General features: G+C 40.2%; 1 protein-coding gene and 1 long non-coding RNA gene across 6 annotated transcripts in view; one reads left to right on the top strand and one right to left on the bottom strand.

Moving 5' to 3' along the window:
- LOC308627776 overlaps positions 1 to 12,277 on the bottom strand; it is a 32,812-nt gene extending 20,535 nt beyond the window's left edge. For both annotated transcript variants that reach the window (XR_014017433.1, XR_014017434.1), the window contains exon 1: positions 10,315 to 12,277. This is a non-coding gene — a long non-coding RNA (uncharacterized lncRNA). The remainder of the gene's footprint in view (positions 1 to 10,314) is intronic.
- Positions 12,278 to 12,535: 258 nt separating this feature from the next.
- AFTPH (aftiphilin) overlaps positions 12,536 to 22,523 on the top strand; it is a 64,715-nt gene continuing 54,727 nt past the window's right edge. For all 4 annotated transcript variants that reach the window (XR_014017484.1, XM_081254524.1, XM_081254522.1 and 1 more), the window contains exon 1: positions 12,536 to 12,744. The gene's annotated coding sequence lies outside the window, so the exon portion shown is untranslated. The remainder of the gene's footprint in view (positions 12,745 to 22,523) is intronic.

Here is a 22,523-nt window from a genome sequence, read left to right as displayed (position 1 = left end):
CTGGCTGTTCTTTAATTGTGCTGTTTGTCTCTTAAGAGCACTTCGGTATTTGCAAAGTCAACTTCTGACCTGAGAACTGAAGAACTGTAAGTCCACTTACAGCCCCCCGATTGCTGTAGACCCCTTGGTGCAGAAGTAAAGGCCCTCCATGGATTGGTCTCAGCCTACCTTTCCAAACTAAGGCATAGAAGAGCTAGTTGGTAAGGCATTAGGTTGGGAAAAGATGAGTTAACATGGGCCTCTCTAATACCATGTTGGTAACTGATAGAAATTACTGGTTGCCTAAAAAGGAGTGAGATGGTGGGTGGGTGAGCTTGCCCATGGGTCCAGGCATTGTCCCACCTCCTCTGCTGCCCTCTCCACTTCCTCCCTCCTTCACTCTCACCCCATTTCCAAGGCATCCAGTTGCACTCTGGAGGTGCTTACCATCACATCCAAAACTAGGCTTGCAGCTCTTCGACATCCTCCAGATTACTACCCCCTTTCCTTCCACTTTCTGCCCCACTCCCAGACAAATCCATCAAGAAATTATGGCATCATTTGTCACAGCAAAACACAGCAGAGACACCTTCGTGCTAATCATCATGGGAATTGGTTAAAAAAATTATAGCAGCATATTATGGAGTACCATACCAGCATAGAAAGGGGAAAGCACTGTGTAAATTGATGGGGGAGATGTCCATAATATATTGCTGAGTTTTTTCTTAGAAAGCAAATTTGCTCACATGAAATTTCTAAAAATCTTATATGCTCTAGTACAATGTTATAAGTCATAATTCTAGTTATTACTTTAAAATTTATATCTCAGAAATAACTAAATTTCCTTGTCAATTGCATTATTATGAACTTTCACCAAATCTTTAACCATGGTCATTTTTAAGTCTTTTGTCATTTACAGACAGTTCTGGATGTACTCTGATGCTTTTGCAAAAATGTTCCTATAAAAGGGTTTAATCTTCAAGGAATTCATGGAAAAGACTCTGACAAGTACAGGTTTCTGGTAACTGACTATACTGCTGAACTGAATGAATAAGCATTTTCAGAACTCTAATGGAAAACTGATGAATTCATAAAAGTGCTAACAAAAGATCAAGATGAAAAAAAAAATTAATTACATGGGACTGAGTGAACTGATGATTATAATTTTTGTGACTTTCTGTTTGAATAATAATAAAAAAAATCCCACAAGGACTCAGAGGCAAAAAATATACATATCAATTTTCACTGCAAAGTAAAGGAGCTGTTACAGTGGAGGATTACTGGACTGAATATCAATATTATGACATAGTATGAGTGTGTTTCGTGTTTGGTAATTGCAATCATTGCTGCTTTTATTGCGGTCATCCATTTACAATGCTTGGTGTCAGTTTATTTATCTCTTGTAAAAATAAAATATAGTGTGTGTGGGTGAAAAAATATTATAACAAAAAGAAAGTCAAGGCTTTATTTAACATCTTAATTTTGAATATTTATTATTGGAATTTGCTACAGGTACTTTGATTAAATAAAACCAGTGTGGTTTGTTTAAATATAAAATTTACTCTTAATAGTAAATAATATTTAAATCATAAAAAAAAGCAAATTTGCTCAAAAGTATGTCTGGAGTCAGATGATTCCATCTTTGTAAAATAAATAAAACAAAACAAAAAATGTATAGATAGATGTCTTGAGACCCCAAGGGTAAGACTGAGGAACAGCAGATGGTCTGCTTGGCGAGAGCCCAAGACTCACCTTGCTGGGTTGGGTTACACACACTGAGTGGATCTAGAGGTGGAGGTCGTGGAGAACCAGAGTCAGTTTTCCCTCAGAGAGGTTAGAAGGAGGTGGGTTTGGGAGGAGGATGGACAGGAGAAAAGAAAGGGCTAGAGAGACGCCGTGCCATAGGGAGAGGAACTACTTCAGGGATGTCCTGACAGTTACTCTGCAAGTCATCAGGGCTGTGGTGTGATTGCCACTTTCTAGAGTCAGTTTCTCAGCTCAGATTTTTCTTTTTTTTTGCACACTATTGAAAAACAAAACTCCTCACTGGGTTTTAGGTTTATAAATTGTCAGAAGGACTTTCATTTACTCATTTTTAAACCACTCAGAAGGAAGATAACAGAGCTGGTGTTTGCTGCCTCAAACACCAGAAATCACACTGTATGGTGTTAAAGAAGAAAAACCTGGAGAACAGTGAGAAAGGAGAAAAATGCTTTGAATTTAATGGAAGTTCATGTCTATATTTCCATGTGTTAATAATAGGCAATGTACAAGCCATCATCATCTCCTACAATTGTTTTATTACCTTCCACGCCTCTCTAAGCCTTTATCACAAGACCTTCGTGTCCATACAGATGTAATAGGTTTACATTTTTAGAAAAACCATTTGACAACAATGGCAGTTTTATCCCTTCATAAGTAATGAGAAAATGTGTACCTTGATGGATATCAGTGCACAGACACATTTATTCTAATTTGAGACCTTCATCACTATCCCTGTAAGTCAGCTAACAAAGGTTTTTGGTTTAGTTCATTGGGTCTTCACTTCAGCTTCCTTATCAGCAAAGAGCAGGGCATTTACAATACAACATTGAATAAACAAAATATTTTAGATCGAAGTGATTTTTTATAGATTCCATTTAATAAAAACTGATTCACGAAGGTTGGACCTTCAAGATGGCAGAGCAGTAAGACGTGGAGATCATCGTCCTCCCCATAAATACATCAAAAATACATCTACATGTGGAGCAGCTCCTACAGAACACCTACTGAATGCTGGCAGAAGACCTCAGACTTCCCAAAACACCAGAAAATCCCCACATACCTGGGTAGGGCAAAAGAAAAAAGAAAGAACAGAGACAAAAGAATAGGGATGGGACCTGCACCAGTGGGAGGGAGCTGTGAAGGTGGAAAGGTTTCCACACACTAGGAAGCCCCTTCACTGGTGGAGACAGGGGGATGGCGGGGGGTAAGCTTTGGAGCCACGGAGGAGAGTGCAGCAACAGGGGTGCAGCGGGCAAAGCGGAGAGATTCCCGCACAGAGGATCAGTGCTGACCAGCTCTCACCAGCCTGAGAGCCTTGACTGCTCACCTGCCGGGGTGAGTGGGGACTGGGAGCTGAGGCTCGGGCTTCAGAGGTCAGATCCCAGGCAGAGGACTGAGGCTGGCTGGGTGAACACAGACTGAAGGGGGCTAGTCCACCACAGCTAGTCAGGATGGAGTCCAGGAAAAAGTCTGGACCTGCTGGAGAGGCAAGAGACCATTGTTTCGGGGTGCACAAGGAGAGGGGATTCCTTCCCTGTGTGCCCACAGAAGGCAGAGCACCGCCTAAGCGAGCTCCAGAGATGGGCGTGAGCTGTGGCTATCAGCTCGGACCCCAGAGATGGGCATGAAACTCTAAGGCTGCTGCCGCTGCCACCAAGAATCCTGTGTGCAAGCGTAGGTCACTATCCACACCTCCCTGGGAGCCCATGCAGCTCGCCACTGCCAGGGTTCCGAGATCCAGGAACAACTTCCCCGGGAGAAGACGTGGCGCGCCTCAGGCTGTTGCAACATCACGCTGGCCTCGCCCCACATTCTAATTATGACTACCGTTCCCCCCACCCCCCGCCTGAGTGAGCAAGACAGCCCTAATCAGACGTTGTTTTAACCCCCTCCTGTCTGAGCGGAAACAGATGCCTGAGGGCGACCTACATACAGAGGCAGGGTCAAACCCAAAGCTGAACCCCAGGAGCTATGAGAACAAAGAAAAGAAAGGGAAATTTCTCCCAGCAGCCTCAGGAGCAGCAACGAATGCTCCTAAAATTGAGGCAGTGGACTGTGGGAGCAACTATAGACTTGGGGTTTGCCTTCTGCATCTAATTTGTTTCTGGTTTTATGTTTACCTTAGTATAGTATTTAGTGCTTATTATCACTGGCGGATTTGCTTATTGGTTTGGTTGCTCTCTTCCTTTTATATATATATATTTTTTCCTTTTTCTCTTTTTGTGAGTGTGTATGTGTATGCTTCTTTGTGTGATTTTGTCTGTATAGGTTTGCTTTTACCATTTGTCCTAGGGTTCTGTCTGTTTGTTTTTTTGTTTTGTTTTGGTTTTTTTCTCTCTTCCTTTTCTTCTGAGCCATGTGGCTGGCAGGGTCTTGGTGCTCTGGCCAGCTGTCAGGCCTGAGCCTTTGAGGTGGGAGGGCCAACTCCAGGACACTGGACCACCAGAAACCTCCCAGCCCCATGTAATATCAATCAGTGCGAGTTCTCCCAGAGATCTCCATCTCAACACTAAGACCCAATTCCACCCAACAGCCAGAAAACTCCAGTGCTGGACACCCCATGCCAAGCAACTAGCAAGACAGGAACACAACACCACCCATTAGCAGAGAGGCTGCCTAAAGTCATACTAAGTTCACAAGACACTCCAAAACACACCACCAGACGCAGCCCTGCCCACAAGAAGGACAAGATACAGCCCCATCCACCAGAACACAGGCACTAGTCCCCTCCACCAGGAAGCCCACACAAACCACTGAACAAACCTCACCCACTGGGGGCAGACACCAAAAATAACGAGAACTATGAACCTGCAGCCTGCAAAAAGGAGACCCCAAACACAGTGAGTTAAACAAAATGAGAAAACAGAGAAATATGCAGCAAATGAAGAAGCAAGGTAAAAACCCACCAGGCCAAACAAATGAAGAGGAAATTGGCAGTCTACCTGAAAAAGAATTCAGAGTAATAATAATAAAGATGACCCAAAATCTTGGAAATAGAACGGAGAAAATACAAGAAATGTTTAACAAAGACCTAGAAGAACTAAAGAGCAAACAAACAATGATAAACAACAAAATAAATGAAATTAAAAATTCTCTAGAAGGAATCAATAGCAGAATAACTGAGGCAGAAGAACGGATAAGTGACCTGGAAGATAAATTAGTGGAAATAACTGCCGCAGAGCAGAATAAAGAAAAAAGAAGGAAAAGAACTGAGGATAGTCTCAGAGACCTCTGGCACAACATTAAACACACCAACATTTGAATTACAGGGGTCCCAGTAGAAGAGAAAAAGAAAAAGTCTGAGAAAATATTTGAAGAGATTATAGCTGAAAACTTCCCTGACATGGAAAGGGAAATAGTCAATCAAGTCCAGGAAGCACAGAGAGTCCCATACAGAATAAATCCAAGGAGAAACAGGCCAAGACACATATTAATTAAACTATCAAAAATTAAATTCAAAGAAAAAAAATTAAAAGCAGCAAGGGAAAAGCAACAAATAACATACAAGGGAATCCCCATAAGGTTAACCGCTGATCTTTCAAGCAGAAACTCTGCAAGCCAGAAGGGAGTGGCAGGACATTAAATTATTTACAGTGATGAAAGGGAAAAACCTACAACCAAGATTACTCTACCCAGCAAGGATCTCATTCAGATTAGATTGAGAAATTAAAACCTTTACAGACAAGCAAAAGTTAAGAGAATTCACACCACCAGACCAGCTTTACAACAAATGCTAAAGGAACTTCTCTAGGCAGGAAACACAAGAGAAGGAAAAGACCTATAATAACAAACCCAAAACAATTAAGAAAATGGTAATAGGAACATACATTTCAATAATTACCTTAAATGTAAATGGATTAAATGCTCCAACCAAAAGACACAGACTGGCCGAATGGATACAAAAACAAGACCCATATATATGCTGTCTACAAGAGACCCACTTCAGACCTAGGGACACATACAGACTGAAAGTGAGGGGATGGAAAAAGATATTCCATGCAAATGGAAATCAAAAGAAAGCTGGAGTAGCAGTACTCATAGCAGACAAAATAGACTTTAAAATAAAGACTATTACAAGAGATAAAGAAGGACACTACATAATGATCAAGGGATCGATCCAAGAAGAAGATATAACAATTGTAAATATTTATGCACCCAACATAGGAGCACCTCAATACATAAGGCAAATGCTAACAGCCATAAAGGGGAAATTGACAATAACACAATAATAGTAGGGGACTTTAACACCCCACTTTCACCAATGGACAGATCATCCAAAATGAAAATAAATAAGGAAACATAAGCTTTAAATGATACATTAAACAAGGTGGACTTAATTGATATTTATAGGGCATTCCATCCAAAAACAACAGAATACACTTTCTTCTCAAGTGCTCATGGAACATTCTCCAGGATAGATCATATCTTGGGGCACAAATCAAGCCTTGGTAGATTTAAGAAAATTGAAATCATATCAAGTATCTTTTCCGACCACAACGCTATGAGACTAGATATCAATTACAGGAGAAAAACTGTAAAAAATACAAATACTTGGAGGCTAAACAATATGCTACTAAATAACCAAGAGATCACTGAAGAAACCAAGGAGGAAATCAAAAAATACCTAGAAACAAATGACAGTGAAAACACGACAACCCAAAACCTAAAGGATGCAACAAAAGCAGTTCTAAGAGGGAAGTTTATAGCAATACAATCCTACCTCAAGAAACAAGAAACATCTCAAATAAACAACCTAACCTTACACCTAAAGCAATTAGAGAAAGAAGAACAAAAAACCCCCAAAGTTAGCAGAAGGAAAGAAATCATAAAGATCAGATCAGAAATAAATGAAAAAGAAATGAAGGAAACAATAGCTAAGATCAATACAACTAAATGCTGGTTCTTTGAGAAGATAAGCAAAATTGATAAACCATTAGCCAGACTCATCAGGAAAAAAAGGGAGAAGACTCAATCAACAGAATTAGAAATGAAAAAGGAGAAGTAACAACTGACACTGCAGAAATACAAAAGATCATGAGAGATTACTACAAGCAACTCTATGCCAATAAAATGGACAACCTGGAAGAAATGGACAAATTCTTAGAAAAGCACAACCTTCCGAGATGGAACCCGGAAGAAACAGAAAATATAAACAGACCAATCACAAGCACTGAAATTGAAACTGTGATTCAAAATCTTCCAACAAACAAAAGCTCAGGACCAGATGGCTTCACAGGTGACTTCTATCAAACATTTAGAGAAGAGCTAAGACCTATGCGTCTCAAACTCTTCCAAAATATAGCAGAGGAAGGAACACTCCCAAACTCATTCTACATAGCTACCATCACCCTGATACCAAAACCAGACAAAGATGTCACAAAAAAAGAAAACTACAGGCCAGTATCACTGATGAACACAGATGCAAAAATCCTCAATAAAATACTAGCAAACAGAACCCCACAGCACATTAAAAGGATCATATAACATGATCAAGTGGGGTTTATCCCAGGAATGCAAGGATTCTTCAATTTATGCAAATAAATCAGTGTGATACACCATATTAACAAACTGAAGGATGAAAACCATATGATAATCTCAATAGATGCAGAAAAAGCTTTTGACAAAATTCAACTCCCATTTATGATAAAAAAACTCTCCAGAAAGTGGGCATAGAGGAAACCTACCTCAACATAATAAAGGCCATATATGACAAACCCACAGCCAACATCATTTTCAGTGGTGAAAAACTGAAACCATTTCCTCTAAGATCAGGAATAAGACAAGGTTGTCCACTCTCACCACTATTATTCAACATAGTTTTGGAAGTTTTAGCCACAGCAATCAGAGAAGAAAAAGAAATAGAAGGAATCCAAATCAGAAAAGAAGTAAAACTGTCACTGTTTGCAGATGACATGATACTATACATAGAGAATCCTAAAGACATTACCAGAAAACTACTAGAGCTAATCAATGAATTTGGTAAAGTAGCAGGATACAAAATTAATGCACAGAAATCTCTTTCATTCCTGAACACTAACAACAAAATTTCTGAAAGAGAAATTAAGGAAACAATCCCATTTACCATGGGAACAAAAAGAGTAAAATACCTAGGAATAAAACTTCCTACAGAGACAAAAGACTTGTATGCAGAAAACTATAAGACACTGATGAAAGAAATTAAAGATGATACAAACAGATGGAGAGATATACCATGTTCTTGGATTGGAAGAATCAACATTGTGAAAAAAACTGTACTACCCAAAGCAATCTACAGATTCAATGTAACCTCTATCAAGCTACCAATGGCGTTTTTCACAGAACTAGAACAAAAAAATTTACAATTTGTATGGAAACACAAAAGATCCCAAATAGCCAAAGAAATCTTGAGAAAGAAAAATGGAGCTGGAGGAATCAGGCTCCCTGACTTCAGACTATACTACAAAGTTACAGCAATCAAGACAATATGGTACTGGCATAATAACAGAAATATAGATCAGTGGAACAAGATAGAAAGCCCGGAGATAGACCCACGCATATATGGTTAACTTGTCTTTTACATAGGAATACACAATGGAGAATTCTTGTATACAAGAATATACAATGGAGAAAAGACAGCCTCTTCAGTAAGTGGTGCTGGGAAAACTGGACAGCTACATGTAAAAGAATGAAATTAGGGCTTCCCTGGTGGCGCAGTGGTTGAGAGTCCGCCTGCCGATGCAGGGGACACGGGTTCGTGCCCCGGTCTGGGAAGATCCCACATGCCGCGGAGCGGTTGGGCCCGTGAGCCATGGCCGTTGGGCCTGCGCGTCCGGAGCCTGTGCTCCGCAACGGGAGAGGCCACAACGGTGAGAGGCCCGCATACAGCAAAAAAAAAAAAAAAAAAAAAAAAAGAATGAAATTAGAACACTTCCTAACACCATACACAAAAATAAACTCAAAATGGATTAAAGACTTAAATGTAAGGCCAGACACTATCAAACTCTTAGAGGAAAACATAGGCCGAACGCTCTATGACACAAATCACAGCAAAATCGTTTTTGACCCACCTCCTAGAGAAATGGAAATAAAAACAAAAATAAACAAATGGAACCTAATGAACCTTAAAAGCTTTTGCACAGCAAAGGAAACCATAAACAAGATGAAAAGACAACCCTCAGAAATGGGAGAAAATGTTTGCAAAGCGAAGCAACTGACAAAGGATTAATCTCCAAAATATATAAGCAGCTCATGCAGCTCAATACCAAAAAAGCAAACAATCCAATCCAAAAGTGGGTGGAAGACCTAAATAGACATTCCTCCAAAGAACATATACAGATTGCCAACAAACATATGAAAGGATGCTCAACATCACTAATGATTAGAGAAATGCAAATCAAAACTACAATGAGGTATCACCTCACACCGGTCAGAATGGCCATCATCAAAAAATCTGCAAACAGTAAATGCTGGAGAGGGTGTGGAGAAAAGGGAACCCTCTTGCACTGTTGGTGGGGAAGTAAATGGATACAGCCACTATGGAGAACAGTATGGAGATTCCTTAAAAAACTAAAAATAGAAGTACCATATGACCAAGCCTTCCCACTACTGGGCATATACCTTGAGAAAACCATAACTGAAAAAGAGTCATGTACCACAATGTTCATTGCAGCACTATATACAATAGCCAGGGCATGGAAGTAACCTAAGTGTCCACTGACAGATGAATGGATAAAGAAGATGTGGCACATATATATAATGGAATATTACTCGGCCATAAAAAGAAATGAAACTGAGTTATTTGTAGTGAGATGGATGGACCTAGAGTCTGTTTTACAGAGTGAAGTAAGTGAGAAGATAAAAACAAATACCTTATGCTAACACATATATATGAAATCTAAAAAAAAAATGCTTCTGATGAACCTAGGGGCAGGACAGGAATAAAGACACAGATGTAGAAAATGGACTTGAGGACAGGGGAAGGGGGAAGGATAAGCTGGGACGAAGTGAAAGAGTAGCATTGACATATATACACTACCAAATGTAAAATAGATAGCTAGTGGGAAGCAACTGCATAGCACAGGGAGATCAGCTCGGTGCTTTGTGACCCCCTAGAAGGGTGGGATAGTGAGGGTGGGAGGGAGGTGCAAGAGGGAGGGGATATGGGGATATATATATACATATAACTGATTCACTTTGTATATAATTGGAGCAATTATACTCCAATAAAGATGTTCAAAAAAAGTTACTAAATTTTATTCACCAAAAAGAATAAAACTATATTCAGATATAATAAGGTAAAATAATAAACCTATACAGACAGTTTTAGCTATCATAAAATTGGAAACGAGTAACTGGATAATTTAATAAGTCTTTTTCTAGGTAATACATAAACCCATTCCAAATTGTGTGTACTGGTAAAAACAAAAATTATTCATCGTGACCCATTAGCCAAATCTGGCACACCACCTGTCTTTGTAAATAAAGTTTCATTGGAACATGAAAAAAAAAACCCCAAAACTGATTCACTTCTTAAGGGAAAATATACTTCTGGTTTTTGGGTTTTTTTTTTTTTGCGGTACGCGGGCCTCTTACTGTTGTGGCCTCTCCCGTTGCGGAGCACAGGCTCTGGACGCGCAGGCTCCGGACGCGCAGGTTCAGCGGCCATGGCTCACGGGTCCGCGGCATGTTGGATCTTCCCATCACAGGCGGACTCTCAACCACTGTGCCACCAGGGAAGTCCTGGTCATAACTTTTAAAAAGCAAATGAAAACAATACTATCATTGGATGCAAATACAATGAATGCTAATGTTTTCATCATCTTCAAAACATTCAGAGATACTTTCTTTTTGTAATACAATTTCGTAAGCATTGGAATGTTGTATTCAGAATTATGTGTAAGATTACCAATTACAAGTTGGTTGATTGATCACAAGTCAGCTGGCCAAACAGTGACTCAATTTCTATATACAACGTTGGACACTGATTTCTGTATTGTTGTCCTTAAAATAGAATTGGTTTCTGCATTTACTTGACAAAAATCATCATTTTGTAATCATGTTATGTAAGAAATTAGGAAGATATTTTTCTGAACGCAGTTTTCTTTTTAATATTTTGATTTTAAATTTATGCAGTTTAAACATTTTCTTGATGTAGGGTCTGCTTTAGGATTTTGTCATATGTTCTTATTCTGATATTTCTGTTTAGTTGAGCTATCAAATTAGAACAAGCATGTGTTCATCTAAAATCAATTCATTTCCAGTATCTATACACACACACACACACAAATATTTTTGCTTCTTTCCTTCCTGGTCAATAAACACTTATAGCGATATATGTATCGCGTATATAGCATATATATATGTTTTCACACGAGCAAAACCAGCAGGGGGCGAAATACAATAGGATTAAATTTAACAAACTATATAGATTTTTCTTGCTTTAGTGACTGAGCAATAACAAAAAATCCAGCACCTCCACAAAGCAATTGGTACTCCAGTTTAAAGTGATGCAGTCTCCGTATATCTTACAGCGACTGAGTTGTAAAGAGACAAATGCGTGTCTCTTTTAGCGCTCCAAGTTAAGTTGTCTAGAACATTGCAGAGGCGGGATCAACCCTGATGAACTGCTTTTGTCCTTATCTTTCCCCTGATTTGTATAATTCCTCAACTCAAAGGGTGGCCACTTCCCTGTGGCTGAGGGGGTGTATTCCAACCTTGTTTCTTTGCGTAGCTGATGAGCTTTGCTATTCCGGGACGATTTTAAATCATTCAAATTGCCGGTGCAGGTTTGGCAAAAGCGAGCAGAATGAGCACGCGGAGGGCTCAGGATTGCAGGATAGGACTCCGGGCTCATTATCCCGGACGGTAACAATAATCCTTGCAGTCTGGCGGTCTGGTTTTTACAGTGGCCAGTGTTCTACATTACAAAGGAAGGGGAAAGGTTGTAAAAATGCAAATGACCAAGACTGAAGATAGAAAAATGTTATGACCGCTGTTAAAGAAACGCGGAAGTTGATTTGATTTCTTTCGTTTCATCTAATAGTCTTCCGCAGCATCTACGAAAAATGACCACCGTCTCAATACGTTAGCAAAATCCCCCCATTTTTTTGTTGTTGGTCTCGAAGACGATTTGTCAGTTCGGCAACTGCTTTCCCTCATTTTCCATTTTAAATTTGTTTTCATTCTTCTTTGTTATTTCAATATATCAGCTTCCTCTTCTGTCAGCTTAAATTAGAAAGAGGAAGGGACTTAGACGGTGAACGAAAAAGTCGTTTTTCGGGGCGAAAAGGGCAAGCTGATAAGTGCTCTCCAGTAGGTTTTTGGTGGAGAAGATAGGGCTCCGTATTTCAAAACCTTTGCAATTTTTACTTGGAGAGCAAGAGACTTAACTCGGTCCTGAGCTGAACGTTGACGTTAGCCGGCTGAGGAGCACCTGTCCCTCTTCCGGAGCGCTGCCTCAGGAGCCGCGGAGTGCGAGAGTACTTCTTTCCCTCTCACAGCTCGATGACTCGCGAGGAAGTCAAGAAAAACGGCAGCTTGCCCGCACCCAAAATGGCGTCCGGCGCTCTGAGCGACGGCGCCTGCGCAGGGGTAAGCGTTCTGTGACACTGAATCCCCTGGAGTGTCCTCCCCCCCACCCACCAGCACTCACCAGCGCCCGGCCCCGACCTAGCCACCTGCGCCCGGAAGTGACGTGTCGGCGGCAGCGGTTCCCCCGCTGCATGATGGGAGAGTGTGTGGAGTGGGCGGGGGGTCTCCGCGGAGGAGGAGGTGGAGGCGGCGGCGGCGGCGGCGGCGGCGGCGGCGGCGGCGGAAGAGGGCGGAGGGTAATGGGATGGGGGTCTCGCGGCAGCGCTGAAACTCCGGGTGGGCGTCCATGGCGCTGTTTCGCTGACAGGGCTGAGAGCAGCCTGCCTTCCGCTCTCACCAGCTCCGCGTCCGAATAACCGGTCCTTCCCCGGGGAGCCAGTTCCTCCTCGGGCCCCTGAGCCATGCCCATCGAGGCCGCCCCGGACGATCCAGGTAAGCGCCACCGCTCCGCTCCCCCAGCCGCACGGGGGAAAGAGGATGGGGGACCCGGCCCAACCCACCGGCCCGATCCTCGCCCGGGCCGGGGGCACCTGCCGCGGAACTGGGGGCTTCGGGGACGGTGCCGGCTCTGCGGGCCTGCGCGCTCCGGGCTCTGTCCTCTTCCACGGCGGGTGCGGGGACGCCGGCGGCGGCGCCCGAAGCACACGGCCCCTCCTTGCCATCCCGGGCACCGGCCGGGGAAGTGAGAGCCTTTCCAACGTCCCCGGCCGCCACCGTCTCGCCCTGCCCCGCAGCTTCCACCTGCCCACAGCTCCGCACCGGCCGCTCCCTCCCGGGAGCTTGTTGAGAAGTTTGGGGCTTTGCTCCGGCTTCCTCTTTCTCCCTCCCCTCCCTCGTGACAGGTGTAAACACTGACTGTTTCGCCCAGGCCCTAGGCCAGCCTCGACCAGAATGTGATGCTTCCTAGGGTCTCTGAAGCAAGGGGATTTTGAGTCCTCCAACAGGCAGGGGAGACGGCACCAAAGGTCCTTCATTCCTTCCTGAGAGGACCTTTTCTGCTCCCTTCTTGCACTCCTCAAGAAATAGTCTGCGTCCCCTCCCCAGACTGCGTGCGAAAAGTTGGACCATTATTCTTTTAAGTGTCCTGTTTGGCACGTGCTACGTCTTGCTTGGGCAGGGGACGGAGTATAGGGTGAACGGTGGTAGGATCCTTTCACCATTAGGAAAGTGCTGAGAATGACTAGGTTTTTCTCTTGTTGGTTAATTCAAGTTACAGCTTGGTTTCCCACTGAATCTTCTATTGGGGCCGAGGGAGGGGCTAACCCATACATGGAAATATTTTACTAGGGAGCAAATGAAACAAAATCAGTAGTTCCGTTTCAAAGTTCTCACTTTAGGAGAAGAAAAGTAAAACTTTACTTTTGAACTTTAATCTTCCCTTTCACGAGCTACGTTTTAGTTTTTTGGTAGGATGGGAGGGGGAGACAGTTTAATCCTTGATGTTACATTTATTTGTAGACAAATAAATGTCCTTTTAGACATGGATATATGCTAAACTCTAAGGGAAACAACTGTTTCAACGCTACTGTGTTGACATAATCTACACAGTTTCTCTACATTTTATGTGCTTTGCCAACTTAAATATTGGCTTTTGTAGTACTCATTTTTAACTCTTTGCAGAAGTAGATGTGTTTAAACAAAGTATTTACGGTAGTCTTCTAAATTTTGTCCAAGATGATATTTCACATGTATTAAAAAGCAGATCCTGTGTAAAACATCTAGGCAAGTAAATGTTACCTATTAAATGCTCATTAGATCGAATTCCTCTGTTTATGTATCATTATATTATTAATCTTCAAGGCATAGACACCCTTTTCTAGATATCTATTAAAAGCATAGATATTCACATAATATGTAGGACATTAAATTTTAGTGTTTTCTGGTCTTTTGACCTAGAGACTATTATAAAAATAATCCTATAATCAAAACAAAGAAAATGTATCCACAATTGCATTGATAAATTTTGTAGAATCCAATTGTCTACGAAAATCTTGTAATCTAGGTGAATCCTATTTTAAAACATCATTTTAAATTTTAATTTTTTTTCTATTTACAGTAAGTTAAAAACTTGTTCAGAAAATGTTTTATTTTGTGTGAAATTCTAAAGTGCCTCCCTTAACAGTCTAAGAAGTCTTTGAATAGCATCTCATTGAAGGATTACCCTACCCCTTCTCTCCCAAGCCTACCCCCAAAAACTCATAAAAGGAAGACATTAAATTTTTAGGCATTTTTAAACAATCATACATTATTTAAATCAAACGTTGATATTCTTATTTAATTTTACCTACAATTTGTAAGTTAAAAAATACCCTTTTCTTTATGCTTAGCACTTTCAATTCCTCTTTAAGTAGGCTAGTGAACCTTTCCAGCCTGAAATTTATAAGTATTTCTAGTTTTTACACAATTTTGGAAATATCTGGTGTTATATGGAGTATATATACATTTCACTTTGATATTTAATCTTTTCTCAATCAGTATATATACACACGCATACATACACATACACAATCACAGATTCTTTTGCAACTTTATATCATAGTTACTAACACTGATATACACTACTTCCTGTGAGCAAGATACTTTTCTTTCTTTTTTTTTTTTTTTTTTTTTGGCTGTGCCATGCGGCTTGCGGGATCTTACTTCCCTGACGAAGGACTGAACCCAAGCCCTAGGCGTTGAAAGCTCAGAGTCCTAACCACTGCATCGCCAGGGAATTCCCAGCAAGATACTTTTCTAAGTGATTTATATGCAATATATTAACTCATTTAGTCCTCACAACAACCCTGTAAGCTAGGAGGTGGTATCCCCACTTTTCAGAAAGGAAACTTAGGCACAGAGATGTTAAGTAAGAGCCAAGATATAATAGTTTTATTTTTCATATTTATATACTCTTTATATAGTTTTTAAAACACGGCAATGCGATATATTTTATGGGAATCGTATAATATGTAGCAAAAGTATGAAAACATGCATTGGAATGATAAATTCCAAATCAGTAAAAGTTACCTCTGGAGAACTGGAGAGGAATAAGGGATTTAGGAAGAGTCCATGGTTTTTCAGCCATAACTGTACTGTCTTTAAAATAAATCTGAAGCAGATTTGGTAAAGATTAAGATTTAACACAGCCAGGTGGTGTGCACTTGATCATTCACTGTACGTATTTTTCTAAACTTTGTTGTATGCTTGAAATCATAATAAAATACAAAGTTCAGGTTTTTCATTTAAAAACAAAGTATCAGGGGGCTTCCCTGGTGGCGCACTGGTTGAGAGTCCGCCTGCCAATGCAGGGGACACGGGTTCGTGCCCCGGTCCGGGAAGATGCCACATGCTGCAGAGCGGCTGGGCCCGTGAGCCATGGCTGCTGAACCTGCGCGTCCGGAGCCTGTGCTCCACAACGGGAGAGGCCACAACAGTGAGAGGCCCGCGTACCGCAAAAAAAGAAAAACAATAAAAAACAAAGCATCACTCTTATCCTTCAGCAGTGTATATTTAAAAAGAGGACAGGAAGGAGTTAGTGTTATTGTGTTGATTTCCTTTATATAAGGAGCTTTTAATTGAAAATATTTGAATTAAGTATTGTTGCCCTCCCAGGGGTCCTCTGCAGTAACTTCCCTTGCCTGGGCTCTTCTCTAATTGCTGCCAACCATCTCAACAGCCCTGTATCACACTTCTAATTTCTATTTCTGCCCTTAGCCTAGAGTACGACTTATAGGTCTGGATTAGGTGTATTCCCTGGGAAAGAGAAAAGGAAGACACTATATGTGGGGAAGAAGCAGGGAAGTAAGGAGTTTTGGAAAGGTGAAAAAAGAGGAAAAATAAGAGATTTAAGATTCCATCCTATCATTCCTCAGTCACCACCACCCCTATTCCAAATAACTAACTTAAGTAAACCTTGCAGAGATAAAGTGCTAATAAATTAAAGGTTGTATGCTCAAAGCTTAATTTACAAGCACTATTTTGATGAGTAGTTTCCAGAGGAAAATTAAGTAGTAAATTAGAATAAATTCACTGCATGTTCTATTTATGTAAATATTTACAATATGCCACGAACCATTTCAATTAAATATCTACTAACATCATGGTGTTTTCTTCCTTTCATTCATACAGCAGATACCTATTGAGCACTCACTATATGTCAGGCCCTGTTTTAGGTGCTAGGGTCACTGAAATGATCAAATTAAAAAAAATAGCCCTTATAGAGCTTCACTTTCTTGGCATTTGTATATGTGTGTGTGCACATGCATGTTTGTGTATGTGTATTGGAATCAGAGATTTAGAGTGTGAGAGGGCAGTGTTGTAGGGCTTCGTAGAAATTCTAATGTCTTTGCTTTTTTACTGTGTGAGATGGGAAGCTTTTGCAGGGTTTTTGAGTAGAGATGTGACATAATCTGTCTTTTAAAAGGATCTGTCTGGCTGCTGTACAGTAAGTAGATTATAGGAGTGCAAGAGTGGAAGCAGGAAGATTTCATTAGGAGTTGGTGACTGATACAGCTAAATGATCATTTTGTAATGAATACAAATGTCAAATCTGTATGTAGTACCCCTGAAACTAACATAATATTGTACATAAACTGTATTTCAATAAATAAATAATACATCAAAAGTTAAAGATAAATAGATGAGGGCCTCCCTGGTGGCACAGTGGTTGAGAGTCCGCCTGCCGATGCAGGGGACACGGGTTCGTGCCCTGGTCTGGGAAGATCCCACATGCCACGGAGCGGCTGGGCCGTGAGCCATGGCCACTGAGCCTGCACGTCCGGAGCCTGTGCTCCGCAATGGGAGAGGCCACAACAGTGAGAGGCCCGCGTACTGCAAAAAAAAAAAAAAAAAAAAAGATGATAGTAGTGGCTTGAACCAAGATGGTAGCAATAGAGATGATGAGAAGTGGTAGGATAGTTACTAGAATTGGAACCTCTAAGATTTTCCCCATTGCTAAACTCAAAAAACTCAGAGGTACATACTCCCTTCTGAAAAGTCAAGGCCCGCACAGCCTACTTTCCCAGCATACTGCCTACTCGTTTTATGTATCCTACATTCCAGCCAAACTCTATGATGTGACTTCCTGCTCTTTGACAGTTGCCCCATGCTTTATCTTTAGTGCCTGCCGTTTCCTCTGTTAATTAAAATCCTTCGCATTTCAAATTCTTTCATGAAGTTTTTTTTTTCTCATTTTCACCACTCTTTCCAATCAAGTGAGATCTTTTTCTTAGAAACTTTAAAACCACATTTTACTTTATTTGGTGTTTATATTCTGCCTTGTATTAATTACTTTTACTGTCTTCCTATATTGGTCCTCATAATTAATTACAAGTTTCATTAAGGTTGTGGCTCCATTACTCAGTCCTACCCCTTATAGAACCTATCGTATGTAGCACATGCTCAGTAAGGTGCGTGTGTGTGTGTATGTATAGTTTAATTTTTTAAAAGTCTTATTACAGAAGCATACAGAAGCATCGTAGAAAATAGTCAATCAAAAAAAAATTACATTCCCATTACCCAGGAATCCCACTGTAAACAGTTCAGTGCATATCTTTCCACACATATATTTATGTATGTGTACTTTTTTACCAGAATGAAATCTTATCATACAGACTGTTTTGTAGGTTGTTTTGATTTAGTCAGTTAGACTCCCTTACCACTTCAAGAAATTTTCATCTAAACTAATATTCAAGACCATATTCAAATTTTTCCCCAGTTGACTCAAAAATATCCCTTTACAGCTGACTTGGCCAAAACAGCATTCACTCCATATTCTTCTGGTTATTAAAATTATGAAAGGGTAATATACTTTTACTATAGAAAATTTGGAAAATGTGGAAAGTGTAAAGAAAACTGGTATGCCTCTTAGTGGCAAATATTCATCTGTTTTAACACTTGGGACAAAGTAGCACTCAATAAATATATATATTTAAAGGAATAATAGAAAAATATGTCATTAGTCATCACACTACAAAAACATAACTGTAAACATTTTGGTTTACATTTAGTTTTGTTTTTTTCTCTATGGATATACGAGTGTCATACACACATACATGTATGAATGAATCATATTGTATCTCGGTGAACAAGTTTGTAGGTAATTTGGTTATTTCCATACGACTGAGTCTTAGAAGTGGAGTTACTGGGCCTCCCTGGTGGCGCAGTGGTTGAGAGTCCGCCTGCCGATGCAGGTGACGCGGGTTCGTGCCCCGGTCTGGGAGGATCCCACATGCCGTGGAGCGGCTGGGCCCGTGAGCCATGGCCGCTGAGCCTGAGCGTCCGGAGCCTGTGCTCCGCAACGGGAGAGGCCACAACAGTGAGAGGCCCGCATAACACTAAATAAATAAATAAAATTTAAAAAAAAAAAAAAAAAAAAGAAGTGGAGTTACTAAATCAAAGGGAAAGCCAATTGCTTTCTAAGAGGTAATAAAAATCACTCCTATTAGCAATAGTCGAGAGCACCCATCTTCCTGTAATCTGCTCAGATGGTCAATAAATATGCAGTTTTAAAATTGTTTACCTGAATTTTTATTTCAAATTTGGGCTTGTCAGCAGTGTGGAATGTTTGCATAATTTAAAATTTTTTGAAGGGTTTAAACGTGAGACATATCCTTGTTGATAGAGGTTAAAATTGTTTAATGTCATGCTCTTTTAAAAATAGCTCTGATTCTGTTAGCGAGCTATTTAAGTACAAGAAGTAGGATATTATTTTCTAGAACTATGTTGTGCAGTACGGAAGCCTGTGGCCACATGTGCCACTTGAAATAAAGCTAGTCCAAAGTAAGATGTGCCTTAAGTATAAAATACCAGATTTCAAAAACTAATGTAAAATACAGATTTTACATTGATTACATGTTAAAATAATATTTTGGATACTTTGGGTTAAGTAAAATATATTAAATTAATTTCACCTCTTTTTTAATTGGCTACTGGGAAATTTTAAATTGTATATGTGGCTTTATTGTATTTTGATTGGACAGTGCTACTCTAGAGTATGACATTTTTACCTATGGAAAAGAAAAGCAAGATAACTTCATTGTTCTAGAAAGTAGTTAATAGTGTTCTTAAAATTACTTCCTACATTTAAGCCTGTCAGTGTGTTTTTTCCAGTATACTCAGTTTGCACATTTTTCAAATTATGTTTTTTATTACAGACTATAACTTATTGCAGTTCTTGCGCTCTGAAAGAAATATATGTAGTAGGAATTGGGGGAGGGTGTTAGGAAACTTACTTGAGGAATTGATACCTCTTCTAAGAATCGAAGCATGTGTGGGCATGTTTTATGCAATAGGATTGTAGGTGCAAAGGCCTTGTGGCACAAAAGAATGTTATTGTCTGACTTTCAAAAACTGAAAGAAGGCCTAGTTTAGAGCATTGAAAACAATAGGGGAAGGGAGAAGGAATCTGTGATGGAGAGATGGGAATGGCTTAGACTTTATTAAAGATTTTTTTAAAATCTTTATCACAAGCAGGGGATTGATGTGAACAGACTGACTTTATTTTAAGTTTATTTGTTGTGATTGTTTATGAGATATTTCTCTCTATATATATTTTTAAATTTATTTTATTTATTTATTTTTGGCTGCATTGGGTCTTCTTTGCTGCACTCGGGCTTTCTCTAGTTGCAGTGAGCCCCGGGGGGCTACTCTTCATTGCAGTGCACGGGCCCTTCATTGCGGTGGCTTCTCTTGTTGCGGAGCACGGGCTCTAGGCACGTGGGCTTCAGTAGTTGTGGCGCGTGGGCCGGTAGAGTTGTGGCTTGTGGGCTCTAGAGCACAGGCTCAGTAGTTGTGGCACACGGGCTTAGTTGCTCCACGGCGTGTGGGATCTTCCCGGACCAGGGCTCAAACCCGTGTCCCCTGCAATGGCAGGCAGATTCCTAACCACTGAGCCACCAGGGAAGCCCAGATTGACTTTTTAAAAGATTACTTGGGTTGGACATGATTGAATACTAATCAGGGAGACTAGTTTAGATAATGGAAGCTTACACCAGAATGGAGTCAGGGGAGTTGGAAAGAGGTACAGGTATTCCAAAGTTGAGAGATTCATGAGATAAAAATAATTTTAGAGATAGTGGAGGGTGAGGAGCTTTGTCAAGAATGGCTCTGAAGTTTCTGGCTTAGTGACTGCGGGGGTGGTGGTGCCATCTGCCCAGGTTTATAGAGCCCTGGATGAGGACCAAGTTTGAGGAAGAAAAGGTTGGGTTCTGTTCTTCTTAAGCCCAGTTCCAGGTCTTTGAGGACCTCAAGTGGAGAGGACTGTAGAGAATTGGCTTGGCTGGACTGGGTTTCAGGTTTGAGGGCTGGGCTGCAGGGAAAAATCTGGGAGTCATAGAATGTACTAATTAAACCTTAGGTGGATGAGATTGTTTGAGGGAGAGTTGAGTAAGAACAGAGCCTAGATGAAACCTGGAAGAACTGATGCCACTAATTTGAGTATGTTCAGTACTTACAAGAAAATATCAGTTTGTTTTGAAGCCTACTTGTAAAAGTGAAAGTAAGGAGTAAGTTGGATCAAATAAGTTAAATACTTCTGTTTGACTTATATGTATTTGAGTAGATAATCTAACACAATTCTTATTTGGTTATTTGGAAACATACCTTTTTCCTGCAGTAGAAAACAAACTGGGCTTCCCTAACATCAAACAGGCTGGGAATATTTATGAATAACTATTGGTATTTTTGCTACATTAGTAGATCTAAGGAAAAATTATGTAATTGTCTCCATAAATACTGAAAAGTCACTTTAAAAACCCATCTTCTGATTTTTTTAAACAAAGCAACTTAAAATAAGAATTATTAGAAAATTCTGTAATATGATAAAACATATATACCTCAAACCAAAAATCAGTACCTTAATTCGGTATCCTAATTAAGGGGAAATACTAGATGCCTGCTATCACCACTACTACTAAATCTGGTATTGGAGGCATTAGCCAGCACAATCAATAAGGAAAAAGACACATAAGAATTGGAAAGGAAAAGGTCAAACTACCCCAATTTGCTTATGATGTGATTGTATACTGTACAAGTAACAAGAGCTTTCAATTTTATAAACAGTACTCAGCAGTTAGAAAATAAGATAGATGAGCAGAAGAAAAAAAAAAAAGGTAAAGTCCTTAACAATAAACTTAATAATAAATGTAAAAACCCTACATTGCTGTTTCAGTTTTATTAACAATTCTGTGTTTAGGTAATAGAAATCATTCTAAGTCATATCTTCTTATTCTTTAAATGCTGACTTTAAATGATACTTTTCAAAGTAAGACTTCTCGGAGTAGGATCTTTAATATTTGTATACATCTTAATGAGACCACAGTTTTTTAAATGGATGAAGTGAATAACATTCCTGCCTCACCCACCCTCCCAAGTGGACATTTTTGTTGTTGTTTTCTTCTTGGTCATTGCTTATGTTTTGTAGTATTTTCTGTTTTGCTGTGGTTTATCATCTCGCATAATAATTGTTTACTGTGTGCATGCAGAGATGTTGACCTGGAGTATTTGCAGATAAAACACGCCTGCTATAGCAACACTCAAAATCTGAAGCATTGATTAATTTTCTCTCTTAAAGCTTTCATTTTTAGTAGCTATTTATAAAAAGTAATGAACCTATCATTAAGAAATAATTTAACTCTCTCTTTTTTTTTTTTTTTGGCCACGCGACACAGCTTGTGGGAATCTCAGTTCCCCCACCAGGGATCTAACCCGGGTTATGGCAGCAAAAGCCCAGAATCCTAACTATGAGGCCACCAGGGAACTCCCTAACTCTTTTTACATTGAATATTTTTAATAGCATCTTTGTTCCTTAAAAAAAAAAATTATACAGGAGATTCAGGTATCAAATTCAAATTTTCTCTTAGCTAAAGGCAAACAGAATGTTTCACTATTCATTACTTTTTACTTGTAGTTAAATCACTATTTCTTCTTACTCCTTTGCATATTTCAGACTCCTTCCTCTATATCATAATGAGCCAGCAGATGATAGCATTCTGTCTCATTAAGTTTCAGAAGTTTACTTGAAGCACAGTACAAGTGTTATACATGAACAAAATGTACAGATTTTTTTTTATTTTTTATTTTTATTTTTTTCTTTTTGCGGTATGCGGGCCTCTCACTCTTGTGGCCTCTCCCGTTGCGGAGCACAGGCTCCGGATGCGCAGGCCCAGCGGCCATGGCTCACGGGCCCAGCCGCTCCGCGGCATATGGGATCCTCCCAGACCGGGGCACGAACC

The sequence above is a fragment of the Mesoplodon bidens genome (assembly GCF_964165515.1).
Source record: "Mesoplodon bidens genome assembly, chromosome: 14".
NCBI lineage: Eukaryota > Metazoa > Chordata > Mammalia > Artiodactyla > Ziphiidae > Mesoplodon > Mesoplodon bidens.
This window is presented reverse-complemented; position numbering and strand designations above follow the sequence as displayed.